Source organism: Oxyura jamaicensis, chromosome 2 (genome assembly GCF_011077185.1).
Source record: "Oxyura jamaicensis isolate SHBP4307 breed ruddy duck chromosome 2, BPBGC_Ojam_1.0, whole genome shotgun sequence".
NCBI lineage: Eukaryota > Metazoa > Chordata > Aves > Anseriformes > Anatidae > Oxyura > Oxyura jamaicensis.
Window position 1 is genome coordinate 143544326 of NC_048894.1, and position 20252 is coordinate 143564577.

General features: G+C 41.4%; 1 protein-coding gene across 4 annotated transcripts in view; it reads right to left on the minus strand.

Annotated features, from left to right (window-relative positions):
- TRPS1 (transcriptional repressor GATA binding 1) overlaps window positions 1-20252 on the minus strand; it is a 212647-nt gene that overhangs the window by 191828 nt on the left and 567 nt on the right. The gene's annotated exons all lie outside the window — the stretch shown is intronic.

Here is a 20252-nt window from a genome sequence, read left to right on the forward strand (position 1 = left end):
ACTGTACAATTGTTCATCCAATTGTTTGGGTTTATCACATACTTTAGAAGTAAGATTTCATCATCTCATGCTTTATTTTCACCCACAGAGTGGGAAAGGCAAGTAAGTTTTTCTTTGTCTTTTTCTTTTCTTTTTATTTTCCTTTTTCTTTTTTTCCAGTTCCAGTTTCGAAAATGAGCGCCACGGAGCCGAATGTAAAATGAAGAAAACAGTGTCCCTGCACCAGCAGAGGAAGCCTCTGGCAAAAACCAGTTTAATCACTTCCACAAGCTGGTTGCAGGTGTTAGCTAGCCATTTCCACCAGGATTGTGGTGTGACTTTACTTAAAACTTTGGCAGCAAATAGGTAAATAAACACAATCAAACAGTACATCAAGCTGTGTAGACTTAAACCTTGGCACATATCAAAATCTTTAAGTCTTATTTTTGAAAAGTAAATATTTTAAAGTATTTTTAAATACAGGTTTATCTCTATTAGAAAGGAATTTCTGGTTGGTTGTTGTTGTTTTTTTTTTTTTTTTTTTTTTTTTTTCTTAAGCATTAATTATTATATACCTTTGTTATTCACATTAGACCATTTAGGAGTCCAGTGACTGTTTTAATATATACTGCTGTAGTCTCATATAACGTCTTTTGGGATAGAAAATATGCTTTAATATGCTATACATTAAAAATCAAACCACATACATGATGCTACCAGTTTCGCTATGCTCCTGCAAGTATCTGCAACATCAGACTATTATGCATGATGATCACAGAAGAGAAAAACCTAACTGGCAGAAGTCTCAATGGGCTTAAACCAGAACAAAAAAGTGTACTTAATTTATGAGCTGCAAGTCTGTCTGCAGTTTGGCACATACAGCACATCACACCATGTAATTTTATAAAAATCAAATAACTTTGCAAATCACTGCAAATATTTCCTTTCTCATTGGTTTTAATCATGTTTGAAAGGCAAGAAAAAAAATTACAGGATGAAATGAAAGCAAAATGAAATGATCTAGGACCATAATTCTCTTGAACGAACCTTCCTAAATTTTTGGATCACGGACCACTGTCAAACTTCAAACATAACAGGGAACCACTACGCAGCCTTCACATCAAACTTTTTAATTAAAACCCCTAAGTGGATGATATGATATTGCAGATCTGTATCATACCGTGATTATATGTGTCTGCAGACCACGATTTGGAAACAAATAAATTAAAGGATTAATTCTCCAAAAGGAAGGCTCATCTCTGGGCTTCTTGGAATACCTATTCTATATAGCGAGATACTACAAACTATCTTTTAATTCAAATATATCAGGACCTCCTTTCTGTGAGTTTTTAACAGAACAAGTGAGGACTACCAGTTTGAGGCGGCATTTGTTTCATGAGGCACTGCTCCTCACAGATGATCCCGCATAATGAAATACTGGATTTTATCCCGAAATCTCCCTGTGTGGATTTTTGTTTTTTCTTCCCCAAGCAAACTGAGCAGCCTCACAGCCTCTCTATTACAATAAAGTACCCATAAGGTGAGGTCAGAAGAAGTGGTTTTCAACCCAGAGTGCCAGGGGAGGAGGGGGCGGCCGCCGCTTTCCGCACGGCTTCCTGCGATAAGGCGCTGGGTACTTCATGGGTACACCGGCCCCATGGGCCCGAGAGCGAGTTGAGACAGGGAACGGGGGAAAAAAATAAATAAATAGAAATAACCGAGTCTCCTCGCCCCCCCGGGCCGCGCCCCGCGCACAGAGCCGTGTGAGGAGCCGGGCTCAGCCGGGGGGGCGGGGGGAAGGGTTAGCTTGAAGGGCGAACCCGGAAAATTTTCCCTCTTTCTGCAGCCTGGCAGCCCCCTCTGGGGATTGGGAAGTCTTTAAGGGGCTTTCTGGAGGCTTGTAAATGAGGCCGGCAGCGCGGGCAAGAAGGCCGGCACGGCCCCGTACCGCGCGGTAACTTCCCCTCACGAGCACAGCGCAGCACGAGTTTGCTGATCGCAGCTTTTCCGCTGTACCCGAGCCAAGTGCCGGCAATTACCTACACTTATGTAGACTTTTATAAGAGATAACAGTTATCTCTATTGAAAAGGCACGAGCCGAGAGTGTTTTCCTTTTTTCCCCCCTCTCTCTCCGTTTTCCCCGCACCAAAGCTACTACCAAGCCCGGTCAGGGCACCGACTCCCCCGAGCAGCGAGGAGGAGCGCGGCCACTGCCTGGAGGAGGAAGGCTCGGGACCGACCGAAGCCCCTCACCCCGCTCCTGCCAGGCGTGCCCAGTGCCGGGGCAGGCCCTCAGCCAAAACCCCAGCCCCGACGGGGAGCCCTGAAGGGGGCCGGGGCCGGGCCGGGCCGGGCCGGGCGGGCAGCGGCCGGGTGCTGCGGGACCGCCGGGTGCCCGCGGCGAGTGCGGGGCCGGACCGGGAGCTGCTGCTCGGGGCGGCCCCGGAGCCCTCGGATCCCGTCAGGACGAGCCGTGCCCGGGCCCTGCCGCCCCCTCCAGCCCCGGCCCCACAGCCAAGAGAAAGGCAAGGAGCGAGCTGCGCGTTTTGCCATGCAAATGAGCTGCGCGCCCTCGGGCGCTTAGCAAATTGCCAGCGCGCTGGGGATGCCCCCTCGCTCTTTTCGCTTTGTTGCCACATGCGCTGGGAGCTGATGGGGTGGTTGCGTGGCTCTTCCCGGCTCGGCTGGAGGATGCGGGATAGGCGCTGGTGGGGAGCACCCTTGTGTGCAGCCCGCCCTGTGGCACCGAGGCACTTCTGCAGCTCCGCCTGGGGAGCAGGACCCGGAGCCAGCAGCTCCCGGGAAAAGGAGGGCATGGTGGCATGCATGGGGCCACCACCACCCATCCCCGCACTCACTCCTGAACCAAAACTGACTGTCCTCGCACGTCTGTGGGGCAGGAGCTCTGCGGAGGTCCACCTGCGTTTATAAAACAAGGGGCATCGCGCATGCTGCGTAAACACTACGTGACAGCAAATGACAGAGGGCTTCTTTGTCTCGGTATGAACTCACGCGTGTTTAAAGCAGACATTAAAAACATGATTCACCGCAATAAAAGCATCGCAAACAACTATTTAAAGTAATCCAAAATGCAACATTTGGGGGTGGGGAGGCAAGCATACAGTCCAGCTACCCTTCCCCACCTCCCCCAACAAGACACAAAGTCCAGTAACAGCAACTACTGCATTTATACTTTATCCAGAAGCACAGCAGGGTTTTTAACAAGTTCAGGTCTCGCTTTCAGTTTCGCTCACCACTGAACGAGTCAGCATTGAGGACTGCGTTAAAGAGGTGTGGGGCATTATTTAGGAGTTACAGAAAGTAGACCAGCATGTTAAAGACAGAAGGAAAAAAAAAAAAAAAAAAAAAAAAAAAGTGCCATAAGCAGGAGAATGGTGGCTAAAACAGAAGATATGAACCTAATACACTGCTAAATAAATTTTTTCCTCCCCAAACACACGTACATACATCATAACAGGAGCTGTGAATACTTACTAAAGTTATGCAGAGAAATAAATGGGTATCTGTTGCATGACTTACAAAGCCAGCGGAAAAAGGAGCAACTTTTTCATGGTAGCCTCGGATCATATAGGCTGCATTTGCCCCATTCACATCCTCCTCCTTTCACTGCACTTCAGGATTCAATGTGAAGAAGACAGCCTTAGCATATTCATCTTAGAAATCCAAAACATTGCAGAGACCACACTGCAGCAACAGATGAATCTGCTTCTCATGCATTGACGTACCTCCTCAACGTCTGAAGGAAATTCAAGCTCCAGTCAACCCACAAGAGACATGTTGCCTGACTGTACCTTGATGGTATTGTTTATGAAGAAGATGATTTACACACTTGTAATGATTTAAGCAGCTACTTTGCATACATTACAGAGAGAACCTGGAACATGTGACCTGCTTCACAGGGCAGGATTATACCTCTGTTCTTGTTGTGTCATGTGCAACCACATTATTTTGTAGTTAAAGCCCAAGCGAGCACTCTGGTATTCCACTGCCCTTGCCATGCATGCAGCGCGAGAGTTTCGGCATGCCTCTGAAACCAAAGCTTAGCCTCCCGACTTCTAAAGATAGACAGCTAAATAAATGATATAATTGTCAAAGGGGCTCAGTCAAACCTACCACATGGCTCTGCCCACTCTGGATTATGACGCTGGCTGGCAGTCTTTTTAGGACAGGAAATCTTTCATGGTGTTAATAAATTGGTAACAATGATCATATTCTTAGCAGCCACTCCAATACAAACTTTCATTAGCACTTACACAGCCTTCTGCAAATCACTGAGAATGTATGCAAGATCATCATCAGTTCAGGGTAAACAACAAAAGCTTTAAATCCTTTTTTTTCCTGATGTTGTTTTGACAAAAAAAAAAAAAAAGTCAAAAAGCTTTTCAGAAAAAACTCTGAACATTGAAAGAGCAGTTGGGCTCCTAGTCTGTCAGTGCTCCTTCATAATTTTGAGCTGTTTTTATTGATCTATACAGTTCTTATGCACAACTTCATTACTGCTTTGATAATTACAAGATAATTAACTACAAGACAGAGCATGTATCATGCTGGGGAATCATTTAGTGGGTGAACTGTTGTGCTGAAAAGTGGAATTCTTTGTCACTCACAGAGTGGTGAAACATCAGTAATGAACACAACAGGCGCTATTTTGGGGGGCAGTCCAGTGGCCCAGCAGCATCACAAAGGGCAGTATCAAAACGTAAGGTTCAGAACTAAATGAAGGGCCTCCAGGCTCAGCAACACATAAACCAATAGCATTTTCACACGCTGCTTTCCCTAAACTTCAGAGCAACACAGGCGCAAGCATAGCACTTGCCATATAATATGCAGGAAAAAAAGTCAGGGTCTGAAAAATCTGAATTTAAGAAAAGAGAGTAAAACTGGTGGGTGGAGGGGAGGTGTCTCAGCAGCACAGGAGTGGGGACACCCACGCTCTGTTCACAGCCTCGCCACTGGCTCATGGTGACACTGCAGAAGTTATTGAGATTCCGCGTGCCTTGGCTCACCCATCAGTACAATGGGTGCAATGCTTCATCCTGTCCGTAAGAGGCAATTAATGTTTGTAGAATACTCTGGGAACCTTGATTAAAATGCACTGCAGCTTTGTGATAAGTATTTCCTCTGCAAGAGCGAGCGAGCTGGGTTTCGATGGTGGGCAGTACTGCCTGATCTCTGGAAAAGCAAAATAATCATTCTGAAAGAGAAGTATGTGCTTGACCTATGCACACCTGTAGGTGGATCCCTCCTGGAATTTCTTTTTTCTTCTTTTCAGTTACTGGGTGTATATTGCGAAGAGAGGAGCAGTAAAAATGGGTAATTAAAAAGCTTTTGAAAAGCCCTGGTGTTTTCACCAGAGGATCACAGTGGGCCGTCTTCAAGAACTCTGATGCAGAACTATATGTAATTAAAAAAAATAATTATTTGTAATGCTCCCCAAACCCTGTTTTCATTAAGAGAGAAAAAAAGATCACTTTAAATATGAATGCTTTATGAATAAAGAAGATTTTTTTTTAAATTGATGAGCATTCATTTTCCCATAGAGTCGCATAAAGTCTGAGTAGTTCACGTAAAACATAATTATCAACATTTTAAACCACATTTTCCCCTTGAAAATAAATAAATAAATAAGCATGCCAAAATCTTTTTTGTTCATTAAGAGCCAGATCCAGCAGAAAACATCTGCAGACTTCTAGACCAAGCAAGCCCTGGAAGGCCATGGGTACTGGCTGCACCTCGTGCCAACCCCAAAAATTTGGCTGGTTCAGAAAGATTTAAACAAAACAAAAAAAGCCCTGCAGCTTTACATGTCTGGGAATTGTGGAACTGCGTTAGGTTTATGAATAAAGAATAGGGGTGAGAAAAAAAAAAAAAAAAAAAAAGAGGGAGAAAAGAAAACTTCTTTTAAAAAGGAGATCCCTGTCTCTCCTGTCCTCCTGGTGCTAGGTGGTGGCTCCGCTCCCTCCCTGGGGACCCCACAGAGCTGGCACGGGCGGCCCAAAATGGGAGGTTCACCCACCCTACTGGGGTGAGGGGCTTGAGAGGGGCTCCAAATCCATCCCCATCCCCTTCTGGGGATCCAAGAACTGCCCGGGCATCCAGCTCCGGGCCCCTCGCACCACCACAGAAGGCCAGGCGCTGCTCCCAGCCACCGCTGTGGAGGTGCCAGGGCCCGGCTGCCCGTCCCGCAGCCAGAGGCCTCCCCCGCCGCTTGGAGGGCCCGGGCCCCGAACGCGGCCGTGGGTTTCCACCACACGCTTGAACGGGCTCCAAGTGGCAGCGCAGAAAAAGAGGCTCGGCGAGCGCGGGCACTCAGCAGCGCATATTTAGATTTTGGGCTACCCTGTGTGTGTGTATATGCAAACACAAGGGGAGAATTTACAGCCTCAGCGTGGATGCCTGCTGAAATAAAGAGTTTGGGAAGCACGAATAGGTCGAGGGCCCTGTTACTGTGGCAGGATTAAAGGACCTGTTCGTGGAGTTGCCAGGTTTTAAGACTTTTGACAGGAACAATGGGTTATTCTGACGAGCCTTTGACTCTGCTCCCCTTTGGGAAAGCCAAGAAACCTCATGTTGATTTAAGTCCTATCTTGTCGTCCTCCCCGCTCAGAGGATCAGCCTGGATTTTCAATCAACAGCCAGCTCACCTCGTGTGGCTAGCTGTGCGTGGGGAGAAGGACCAGGCTTGTTTTAAAAAGACCGGCTAACAGTACACCGATGTGATCTGCACCAATGCCATCCCCAAATCCTGGTTTTGCAGCATTTACTGTACGGACACCTACTAGAGGGAAACAACAGCTGCAGTATGCTGCCTGGGTTAGGAAGATGCAATACAGGCGAAGAACCGTACTGAGGAGTGAGTGCACAGAGGGGCTCTGTGCAATGTCCACGTCACTGCAGGCACTTTGCAGGTGTGTATTTGCAATGCTATTTATACAGTGCCGAAAGCAGACGACATAAATAGGCAGCGTACCCTATGTCTCGGGAACAGCGTTTCCCTATGTCTTTAGTGCTGCCTTCAACATTGGGGACCCCAAGACAAGCAGTCTCACTGGAGCCTCTCCCATCCAACACGCAGACTTCCTTACGTACACAGACTCTCCAAATGCAATTAGACATTTTTTAAATTATAAAAAATTCTTGAAGTGAAACCTTTGTTTACGCGTTGAAATGAGCCAGCTGACATGAAAAAAAAAAAAAAAAAAAGCAAATTGAGAAGCCAAGAGACTTGTATTTAAAATGCGGAATAGGTTGGATATCTTAAATAAAATTAATCTGAACACACACTAAAGTAAATCATGTATTCTAACAATGCTAGATACAAATAATCATCATGTTTATCATTACAGCCTTATATACCTGTTGGATTACTACATTCAAAGCCTTAAAAAATGTACCAGTGTCTTTGAATTGAAGTGCATTCTCCTTATGCTAAATCTGTGAAGGTACTCTTGTGGGAAACACCGCATTCTACATAATTTTTTATTAAAAAAAAAGCTTACACAGCTTCAGCAAAAAAAGAAAAAGAAAAAAAATGGCAAAAATCCCAACTTTGTCCATTCATCCTTTGATTCTGTCTTTGCCCTAACAAAATTCTGTGAAAATGCTGCCAGAAATAAAGTTAATCTTTCCAAGGATTTTTTTATCTTTCTTTAAAACCAGGGAGTAAGTAGCCTGCAGTTCTATCAACCCTGATGCAAAGCATGCTAAGAAGGTGAGATCTTTGTCATTTTTTGCCCATCTGTAACATTATGAAAAAAAAAAAAGGAAGAAAAAAAAATCCCTTGAAACTCCAAATTCTGCCTAAGTACCCGGTTTCTGTTGCACAAACCCAGGTAACAGCAATAGTAACAGCTGTAAACACATAATTAAGGATCCAGTATTTTCTACACAAATAAAAAAATGCTTTAAAATGCATCTGCCTATTCCATAGCATGGTTCTGAAATCCATAAATAACTAAATCTGTAAGGAAATTCACCATCTACTAGAAGAATGACTGCTAAGATAGCTCAAGAAAGTAAAAGCTAAAGAGCTCGTTGCTAGTAGTTAACGTGATAACCAGGCTCCAAAGACAGAAAGAACAAAATATCTCCCTTTCATTAAAAGGAAAAAAAATCTTTAAAAAGTACACAATTAGTTAGCTTTGCAGTGATTAATTCAACAACTGCAAAGCCAAAAACAACTTCAGGCACTTAACCATGAAACTGTCAGTTCTCTTTGCTTGACGATAAAGCATCCAAAAAGTAAACATTAACTTCTGTGTTTTTTCTACATGCGTATTCCATCATGAAAAATGATAAGCAACGAATCACTAAGCGAGCTCTGCAGAGGCTTTTTATACCTTATTCCGCCTAACACAGAGGTGAGATGTGCCCCAAATCCCTTCCTTTTCCTCACTGTCAGCTCTAATTAAGACCCACTCATACTGTTCACTAAAACTTGACAGAACAAACTGAATATAGTCTTTTCCCCAGGAAGCAAACTGCTCATCACAGCAAGTCAGCTTTGAGGAGGAGGGGACCCCAATACTAAGCATGTACCTTCCCTATCAAGGAAAAAGAAAGCAGCAGCAACAGACCAACTCCCAAGGAAGCGAATGGAAGCTCTGCCCAAGCAAGGAATGCACAAGCATGGGCTGCATCACTTCTGCAGAAAGCACACTTCCAAATAAACTGCAAAATTGAATAAATATCGAACAAATTGAAATAGGGCATGAAGCTGCAGATGTTGAATTAAAAGGACAGATCAACATGTTTATCTGACCTGTGACTATTTAACTCAAGCGCATTCTTCTTTCAAACAAGATGCCTATAAGCAGCCTTTTGATGGCTGCTCATAATCAAATGCGTCACTCATAAAATTACAGCATTTGGGTAGGGTACCAGGCAACCGAAAATGGCTTTTGCTACAAGTATGTCACAAGCAAACCTTTTAGTCACCTCAGAATTGCACTCGACCTCACTTCATTCCTGTGCACTGGCTGCGTGTGGGCTGCTCCACCAGCACACAACTGCTGTAATCGTCTTGGCAGTAAACAACAATCAGCAAATGCTATTTACTGGGCAGATACATGCCCCGGGTATTCCTTCAGCTTCCGTGTCCCCCATCTCTCCCTTCCAGTCTCAACCCTCTCTCTCCAGGAAATTTGAGGCGAGGGGTTTGAAATAAATAAATACAGGTAGTGAAATAGTGAAATCCTTTAGCTGGCAAGGTTTTCCTCTCTGAATGGACAAATTCTTAACTCCAAGCTGCTCTAGACACTGAAGGATTAGATCCTAACCAGGGAAAACACAGGAAAATGGTAATAAATATCTCATGGTAATCCACGGGAACTTTGGTCCCAATGTGATTTTTCTGTAGTATCCTACAACAAATGGCATTACAACATCCATAATCTCAGCTCATATATCAGAGTGCTCTCTCTGCTCTCCTTGCCCTTCCCTCTTTCATCTAGTGCATTTTCTAAGAAAGCGTTGAAGCACTTTTCTGCAACAGTTTCAGCCCCATTTCTGAGCGAAAGCAGCACAGTAGCATGGTGCAAACTGCCACGGCCAGTGTGGCGCTGCACGCAGCTACAGCTGGCGAGCCTGGGGTTTATGGCAGCCTTACTCTGGTAAGGTTTCATCTGAAATTCCTTCTGACAAGACAAAGGAAGTCACCATTTGCTGGAGAGAAAAAATAAATAAATTACATTCATATGCAGTAATAGCACTTTGTGTCATGATGGATTTTACAATATCCTAGTTCTCTTTCTATTCAGACGTGTATTTTAGGTAATAAATTCTGAAAACTCACGAAGGTAAAGCTTGCTTAGCCATGAGTCTCCTTTAACCCAGTAAAATAAATTCCACAGCTGCCTTCTCCTTTCTCCTGTGACTATTTTTTACGCTCCTTCCCATTGACAACTAGCCACTGTCACACTGCACTGCTCAAACAAAAATCTTTTAAAATGCCAGCTTTTCAGATTCTTATTTTTGACCCATCCAGTTAAAATACTTCTCACCATAAAGTTCGGCACCAGTAATGGACCATCTTTGTTAGTACAGATTTTCCTATGCACAAATCAAAATTGAGAAATGCCTGAAGAAAAAAAAAAAGGCAGGCAAACCCATTTTAAATGTTCCTTAGATAATGCACTACCACAGCAAATCTCTAAGGAAAGTTAATCTGGGACTGCCATGAACACCAAATAAATTTGCACCACTGGGATATTTAAGGTCCAATAAATCTTGCTTTCCAATGCTTTTAAAACTCCAGAAAACTGTATTCAGCTCTAGACTCCGTATGTTGTAACAAAACTGTCCACCTAAAAGCTACCGACTCAGACCTGCCATCTGTGAGAAATATTTTCAGAACATACTCATGTTTGCTGAACTACCAAATTATGAAAACCTTCATTAAGAAAAAAACAAACCACAAACACACATATATACATACAGAAAAACCAACCGAACAACTTACTCTCTTTTTCTGTTTGCATGATAATCTCAAGAAAGTTGGTTAAAAATGCCCCTATTTCCAATTCAAATTCTTAATAATTTACTCGAACTATCTCATGTTGCAGTCAACAACACAAAACCAACAACTAATTGCGAAAAAGAAAAGAGGGAGCAATAAAATCCATCACAGTTCAGAGATGTCTAGCAAGAGCAGAAGAACAAAGGGTTACTAACAATCTAAGAAATCACACCACTATCTGCTTATCTCATGTTGTTAAAAATACCAACAATAGCTGATTAAAAGGAAAAAAAAAAAATCGTATAGAAAAGTATATATACTGTGCTGCAACTTTTCCCCGTTTGGTCACATCATACCCAGATTTTGTAGACCATGAAAATCACTGCTTCCCCTGGCCTGTTAAAAAATACCCCGATGTCCACAGCATCACATACACTCCATGAGGGCACTGCAGTCTGCCTACATGGACATACGTGCAATACTGGAATTTTGCTGCTATTTATTTGTGCCATTCAGAGAACTGCTGGTGAGAGAAAAGAAGAAAGCGGGGTTGTGAACCCAGTGATTAGCAAAAAGGCCTAGAAGCAGGTGCCCTGTGTAAGCCTACTTTGTATTTTTAATTCCAGATTTGGCAGTGAACTGATTTCCAACTGGAAGAATTCCTTTAAAGGTGGCAGACCAAAGTGTGGTCACGCCAAAGGCCTGTAGTGACCATCATGAGTGGAGAGGCCGAAACGTGTTACGGAGAATTAGGAAATATTCTGAGTTCAGAGGGGACTGCTTTAAAGTAATAAACTGAACCAAAGTACAGCACTGATCCCCAAGAATCACACTTGTTAAACTGAAATGTAATTAGTTTTCTGACGAGGATCAGCAAACTGGCTAACTCACTGTAGATGAAGTTAGAAGAAGTTTAGTCACGTCCAAGTACTGGGGTACATCAGATCCATCATCAGCGGGTTTTCAGCGGTCTTTAAATGTATCTAAATTTCCCCCAGGTTAGCATACAAAACAGGTGAGATTCACTTTTATAAAAATCAAACCAGCTTTAATCAAACTTTATAAGAATCAAACCAGCCCAAACATGAAAAAAATGCTAACTTTTGTTTTTTTACCAGCAAACTTCGTGTCATAAACAACTTAAGGGCAGTGATGCAAAATGGACTCTTGCCTAGATTTGTAAACTTTTCCAGGATTCGTAATATCTTGAATTTGATGACATCATGAAACTAACCACAAGTAAAAGTTGGTTTTCAATTTGTTCTACTTTTCCCTCATTAGTCTCTGTGTCAGAAATAGAATAAGAACCCTCATTAAGTCACATTAAATTCTTTAAACTCATTAAGGGCTCAGAGAAAGAACAATACAAACACTGGTGTTTTTGAAAAAAAAAAAAAAAATGCAACACAGATGGACTTCAATTTACACGTATTCTTAGAGGGTATGTATGTGCACACAGCAGCCAACGGGAGACCGGTATGTGTGAGGGAGACATGGAGAGGCAGAGCAGAAGAGGCAACAAGGCAGAGCATACCTTACACATGACAGAATGATACCTAGATAAAAGCGGATTAGGCACGATTGCTTCTGACCTGATATAGATGAAGCGCATAATGCTTTGTATCCTGAGCTGCGACAGAGCCATACCCTGCATTTCTTTTCAATTAACGATTCCTCGGGACGTCTTCCAGGGAAGAAGACAACCTTGAGGGCTCTGCAGCCAGCAGCAAGCAAATGGAAAGCTAACTTTTGGTGCGTGAACTATTTTGATTGCCGTAGCTTAGCAGAGGAAACAACGCTATGTGATTGCAGCTGAAGATACATCTACTATTCATGCTTACGGACTTACACGTAAGATACAGGTGTGTGCAGAATTTCAACAGTCTTGGAGAGTATCTCTGGGTGTGCAAAGGGTGGGTGTTTGTTAGAAGATTTATTGTAGCTGAATGACTCAGATATATGTTGTTGATAACTTCTGATCTTTCCCCCCCATAAGACTGGAAATATGAGCTCAATGCCACAAAATTATTTACATTGCTACAGTATGCTCAAACAACTATTACAGGATTAATTTAATCCATTATTATTTTTTTTTTCCGTGATGCATACAACATGCAAAAAGCAGTTTAGTTCTAAAGAAAACTCCAGCCCTGAAAAAGCAGGAAGGAGAATAATCAGATGGCATAAATTTCAGGTGACTGCAGCAGGCCAGAGAACCTGCTCGCAGTACAAGGGGACCTGCCGTACTGTTTCTCCCCACCAGTGTGGCAGCTGAAACGGGAGGTGGCAGCTCTAGGGACAGCCCCCAGCTCTGAGCATCCAGAGCTGGGTGCCAGGGCACAGGCTCCCTTCTCCCACGTGCCTCGCAGATACCGCTCACCTGCAAGGCACATGGTAAGGCCCATCTATTTTCACAAGTTTTTGCCTCAGGTATTTGGGGCAAAGTTTATTAACTGTGCGTCTGCATCCGTATGTGCAGGAGGAGAAAGCTCAGCAGTGAGCAGCGTGTATTGTATTTTTGGTTTATCCTCTGTAGCTGCAGCTAGGGAACGCACGATGAGTATACTTAATATATCCAATAATGAGAACTCTCCGTATAAAAGCTATCTATCTTCAGTTTAGGAAGCTGAAATGGGAGGAAAATTATTTTATTAACTGAATTCTTAAAGAAGCGTTTCATCTGCATAGCAAGTTTTGGATGAGGTTTCACGTACTCAAAGCCTTTGCTTGAAGATCAGCGTATGAGAAAGTTAAAAAGAATTCCACTTTGAAAACACTGAAAACCTTCTACCCCAAAGAAAATTGCTTTGTTCTAACTAATTTAGCTTCCATTAAACCACAGCTGCACATAGGAATTTTAGGTGATATTCAACTTCAGTACCTACTTCAGTCCTTTTTTTTTAAATATCACTTGAGAATTTGTTTTTTGTGTTGCTGGGTTTTTGTTTTGTTTATTAATGGTCCCAATAAAGTCACTGGCACATCCAAAAGCAATCTGCAAGGTATCTATGTTATATTTTTTTAATTAACTACTAGAAACCCCCCACACACACTTCTCTTTTTTTTTTTTTTTGTGAACTGCCAAGCTGTATGTTTAATTTTTTAAGTTTTAGTATGTATTTCAGACTTGCAGGCTTTGCAAAGTAGATCAGGAATACCCAAAGGATACACATTTGAAGGCTACAGATAGCAGAACACACCATTTACGGTTTTGTATATACACATACATACACATTCTATATAATATAGATAGATAGATTCAATGATTTAAACACATTACATCCATTCTGTGTGTTTCAAGAACATTCAGATATTTACACTGTTAGATCACCACTCATTTTAGACCTACACTAGTGCCAGCTGCCAAAAAAAAAGTACACAAATCAAAATATGTTACCTTTGTTCAAACAATACTGCCGTTCATTATATAATAGGAACTGTCATGCTTAATCTTCCAGGAACCAAGAACTGGTACATTCTTGGACCAGAGGTGGCTTGAAATGGTTTGAGGCAAAACTGAAGCATATTGTTTAAGTAAATCTTGCTGAGAAACATAAGCACATTGATGATTTTTAACATCTTCTTTTACAGACGTTTCTTCAGATACATTAGTAAACTCAAAACACTGGCATATTTTCAAAATGCAGAGAGATGAACACATTGGTGCTTTTTCTGTAACATTTTTACAGTATCGAATTATATACTCCCCTCTGCACTGTCAATCTGACTAAACGTAACGTGGAATCTGAAAAGGATGCTTGAGAACTGACGCCACAATGAAATAAAATGTTCATATAAAATGTCATATTGACTTTGAGAACACCCTAAAACTTATTTTTTCCTTGGGAGTTCTCAGTCTTATCTAAGTCCCCCAATGGCTATTGCAGGCACTGAACTGCATGCAAGCTGCAATGTTCATTTTCCATCAGAGCATGAAAAGCACTGCCAGAAGAGCACTCAGAAATGTCTACAGTGTGATACAGGGAAATATAAATGTCAGAAATGCCTGACGTTCTTCACAGTTGGAACTTTTAAAACTTATACGTTGATTTGACAAAACACTAAATAAAAATAAGTACATTTCGCTTACTGAAGATCTGTTTTAGAGCATTAGAGCTCCAGGACTTCCTCGGATTTTTAAGACTACAATGGAAGCATTTTACAATTTCATCTGTAACAACACAGATTATACAATATTCATCAGGCAGACACAATCTTCCTTCCAGACACACAGAGCCACACACAGCCCTGCAGAGTCCAATCCTGCAGCTTTACCGAATCAAAAAGTCCCCCTGACGTCAATGCGTATTTTTCAAGAATGAGAACTGCAGGATCAGGCCCAAAAAGTGCTTATGAAGATGAGATGTTACTTCAACAGATTGAATGTTAGATTAAATAGAAAGATTGAGGCAAGACAAGTCTGGGGTTTAAACCCTAGGGAGGATTGACATTTAAAGTGTTGCCACTGAATTATAGCTCTCCACGTTGGGTGGGGTAACCTCCTACTGGGTGGAGTGTCTCCCCTAAAGGAAGGAAAAACTGGCACAAGCCAACTTGGTCTTTGAAAGATTTCCCTACTTGCCAACTTATGAAGTCGTCCTGACGTCAACTTCGTCAAGAAAGTCTATTGCCCAACGCCGTCTTTTACCGTAGAAAGTTTGCCTGCGTTCGAAACCCGAGCAGAGGTAGGAGAGAAATTAAGGAAATAAGTCAGAAACCTCTAAAAAATAAATATAAAAAAAATGGAAGAAAAGGAAGAAAAGAGAGCACACTAGATTTTCATAATTCTAGTCAATTAAAGAAAATACTTTTGTTGGGTTTTCTTGTTCCTAGTATCACCTTATAGATACGGATCACTGGAGACTATTACTAAACATATTTTAAAACATGGTTTAGTTTTAAAATATGAGGTGGAGAGCACAGAATGGTGGCTGCTCTTTCAGATAGAATCTCCCATCTCCTGCAACAGACAGTGAATATCTTCCCAATCAGCGTCAACAACAGGTGTAAAACCTTCTCATACTGGTAAAATAACATTCACTCAACTGTCAGTAAAGGCATGCTGAAGGTATGTATTATTCCTCTCCTAATCAAAACAAATTGTTTCTCCAAAATAAGACTTTGGGTGCTGGGTGAGAGGAGAAAGGGCTGAGGGGAAGAAATCAAGCCAAAACAGAAAAGGGATAAAGCATCTCAAAATGCCCATGGGAAAGAAGAAAAAAAAAAAAAAAGTAAAAATAAATAAATAAATAAATAAATAAGTTAGAAAACAGTTTAAGTTACCGTAACCTGAAATGCACCAGCCATCACAAAGAGCAATTGGAGAAATCCAGCAGAGCTCAGCAGGAAAGATTTTTAATAACAGATTGAAAAACAAGAATAAAAATAACTGCATCAACAGGGCCTTTCTTCCTCAGGCCACAAGCCCGTTTTTACTTGAATTTTTAAAAAATGGCAGTTTGGCCACTAAAACCAATCCAGAACATTATTAAAAGTTAAAAGCTACCAATTACTTCTGTCTGTTCTTTTAAAGCAAAGTTTGGCATTACGTCAGTTGGTTTAAAGAAAACAAGAAAGAGAGGGAGAAAGAAGGAGAGAAAGTTTCCTGCTTGTATAAATTAAACCACCAGGGAAGGTGTCTAGCCACTTGTAAAGCATTTATTACAGGTTTTTAAAGGGCTAGTAACATTTTAAAAATTAAACATTTTAAAATAAATTTAAGGGGGGAAAAAAATAAAAGTCAATCTGAGCCTGGAAAGAAAGCAGACTTACGAGAATTATACAAGTGAACTGCAGCTAGAGAAAAAAAAAATGACTATTGGGACTAAACTGTGTGATTCCAAATAATTCTATTCTCAAGACAGGAATAATCCCGTTGTAACCACTGTGCTCGCAGTCGTCCCACACTAGCACGAAGTCCCACCAAACTTTACGGGATGGAGCCAAGTGGGCTCTACAGGAGCGTCCCACAGCAACGCCAGCCGTGGCAGCTATGCACGTTAGAGAAGACTATTCCCTCTATAGATTTTCTAAACCCATGCACAGAAATCCACAGCAGGAGTAAAATTCCTTAGTTAATGCGACAGGATCATAATAAAAATCACCGATAGAAAGATTAGCATTTTCTATTCACTCTTAGACCGATTTTCCACCAGTGGTGTTATTATTAAATTTTAAAGAACCACTTTAAAGGTACTAGAAAATAAGAAATCGATAGCACAGAACATGAATAAAACATAGATGTCTATTAAACAAAGTTTCTTACACACAGCTATGCCAGTTCACCTAAATCACAGTCTTCTAAACCCTGTGACGCCAAACCAGAGACTCCTGCGACTCCGGACTACGCATCCAGCGGAATGGTGCTCAGTTGTGCAACGCTTCTGGGCTGGGACAAAATGTCCACTAGGGACTAAATTGAGACCATCATATTTATTCTCCCATCGCTCCGTATTTAATTTGAGCCTTGGTCTGCATGACAAAAAGTCGGAATTGGATGCCACTGCTTCCCCCCCCCTCCTCCTTTCCCCCAAGTGGCATTTCTTAAGTTCTGGGCACGTATACAAGTGGCTCAGCAGTGCGGCTCTGCTAGGCCCCTTATTGATTAGGTGCAAGCCTACATCAAGGAGAGAATAATAAGCATCATCTGAAAAGTGTAGCTACATGTCTTGCCCTTGTAAACATTTGCTCTTTAATGGTGTAATTGTGCTTTAATCCTTCACATCATCTGATATAACTCATTAAGTGTGTTTTTTTTCTTTTAATTAGCAAACACACTCCAAAAAAAGCAAAGCCTAGAAAGTTTTTACACGCAATAAAAACTGAACTGAAAATAGTCCTCGAGTAGGAAAATATTCTCTCTTTGGGTGCAGGCTTATCTTTTGAAAGGAAAAAGAGAGCTTCATTGGCAGAGCGTATGAAAACGAACTCCATAATTCATGACAGTACCCAGAAAAAAAGTTCTTCTCCTTCTTCAGGACTGGAAAGGGCACTTTTATTTATCTTCTGGACAGACAAAAATAGTAGAACCTAGACCAGATATGCTGTAATTAATGTATCCAAAGGTCAACAGGCAATGGTATTTATACAATAGACGGGTGCAGACTACGCTGGTTTTAGTATTAATCACCAGGATTTGAAAATAGCATTGTTTTCTCACTAGGTAAGAACTTCAGAAAGTTTCAGAAACGAAAAAGAAGAAAGTGTTAGTCTTTTTTTTCTTATCCATGCCTGCTATTATTTTTAACCAATTGCGTTTTACCTCCCGAGGTGTAGTATTGGGGACCAAAACGCCTGAGTTTACAGTTGCCCAGGTTTGCCAAAAACAGACCCAGACTACCTCACTAGTTGTGTGGAGGAAACTAAATTAAGCAAGGGCAAACACCAACTGGAAAGCTGTCAGTTTGCTGAATGAATGGCTTCATTTTACACACCAGTTAGAATATCTTAATCAGAATATATTTCTGTTCAAGGCCAATACTTTTACTACCAGGTGGCAGTTTGTTTTAACTGAAACTGTATTAAAAATGTAATTTATTTCCACTTTACTTTCACCTAACAAAAAGGGTTGTCAGATTCCCAGCCTGTCATGTTCAAAAATATTTAACCATAAACTTTCTCACAATGTTATATTTGGTGTTACCCACAAACCTTTATTAAAGCGATACTGCCAGTGTGGCTGCAGTTAAGATCTGAGAAGGTTTCTATTAAGATTATTACATTAAAATATTGTCAAGAGTTTATAAGAGACATAAATATTCATACATCCACGCCCCCCCCCCCCCCCCAACTTAGCAGGATCTTCCACATAAAAAGAAAAATTTAAATACATACCCAAAGATGCCTGTTTGTAATTAAAATTTTGGTTTTTTCCTACACGTCTTTGCTAATTTTTTAACTCTTTCGCACTGTAATGTAAAATAGTTTTGTTTCAAAGCAAGTGCCTGATAAAGTGCTAAAAGAGGTAATTCACATGAACAGAAAGTAATTAGTCATTGTTTGCACAATGCTTTGAAAATATAAAACCCTATGTGTCAACTAGCATTAAAATATAATATGCTTGAAATACGGAGATTTAACGAGCAACCATTGCATCTTACAGACACCCCAGTCCACACAGAGGAATTAGGACTATGCTGTTATTAGTGCACAATCACAATATGTGAATAATCATATTCTTCACACGCAGCCAGAGAACGCACGATAATAGTGCATAGAGTAAAAGTTTACTACAAGCGATACACGACGCATGATAGAGCAACAATCCTGCTAAGGACTCATAAAGGAACACTGAATTTACTCGATCGCCGATAAAGACAGAAGGCAACTCACAAAGCTACGGTATAAATTATGCTACAAAAGCATTAAAGGAGGATATAAGAGGATAACCTGGCTGCATCATAACTATTTGATGCCCAAAGAAGTCTCAGATCTCTGAAGTTATCATTTACATTTTTTTTCCTTTATTAACATTACTATGAAATAAAGAAAAAAATAAAGCCATCCTCTCACACGCAAAAAAAAAAAAATTGCCCAGTATTACTTAGAGACTGTTAGAGGATCAGAAGCAAAACATGTAAACTTAAAAGCTGATGCAACTTTGCCCTTTACTTACTTTGTTGTGACTACGTATATGCAAAGTTTCAAACAGAGAAAAGTTATTATATGCAGCAACAACAAAAAAAGTGATAACCAGACAGAGCAGGGCGGATTATGAGCTGACTGCTCTTCTCGTATCTAATTTCTCTTGGTCTTAAAAAGGTGAAGGAGACTTCTGTTGTCACAAACAGTCTGAGGATTCACTTGTAGGTAGACACTGATGCACTACTGGTGCTATGTGGCAAACCTCAGGCAGGTATGCATTTTTCAAGAGGAAAAAAGAAGTCTTTCTTTCCTTTTTTTTTTTTTTTTTTTTTTTTACTCTACAGAGAAGTGTTCCACTTCTTTGGTTTGACCACGTTATTATCAAACTTTCATTCAGTGGTTAAAAAGAAGAGAAAAAAAAAATCTTTCAAAGTGTTGATATCATTTCCAGACAGTCTTGTCAGCATCACAATTTACAGGAAATAGTTGATGTTCTCAAACAAACCCTGTATTTACTCACAGACCCAGAGTACTCAGAAAAAAAAAAAAAAAAAAAAAAAAAAAGAAAGAAAGAAATGAAAGAAAAAACAACTCCTCACTCTTTTGGAGTTGTTGTTAGTGTTTTTTGTTGTTTGTTTTTTTTCTAAATGTCACTCTGGTGGAATATCTGAGAGAGCCGTCTAACCTAACACACATATTGTGAACATGAGAAAAACACAAAGTGCAGTTCAGAAGACTACTGCAACTTTTATTCTCATTTTGTCCACGTCAGGATCTGGCTCTTACCACTACTTTCCTTTGCTGCCCCTTGCATTTTTAACTCTGGCAGTCTTTTCTGAACGTTCAACTTTTCCTAAAACCAACAGGAAAGTAACATGATGCCACCAACATCCATAGGATTCAGCTGCGTCGCTGAAGAAGACCGCCTGAATGGCAAAGAGTTTGCTGGCTGCTTCAGACGTTACTGAATCCGATTAAATAAAACCTGCGGCACGTTCGGTGGATGTTTGCCTCCAGCACCGCGCCGGGCACCTGGGACAGGAGCGTGGGGCAGGGATGCTCGCCCCCACGCCTGGCCCTGGCTCCAGCCCTGCCAGGAGCGGTGGGAGCCAGGGGTTCCCCCCTTCCACTGGCTGCACTTGAGAAGTTTGCCACTCGCGGATAAAAAACATCACCCTTTTTAAAAAATAAATGCATTGGGGGGGGGGGGGGG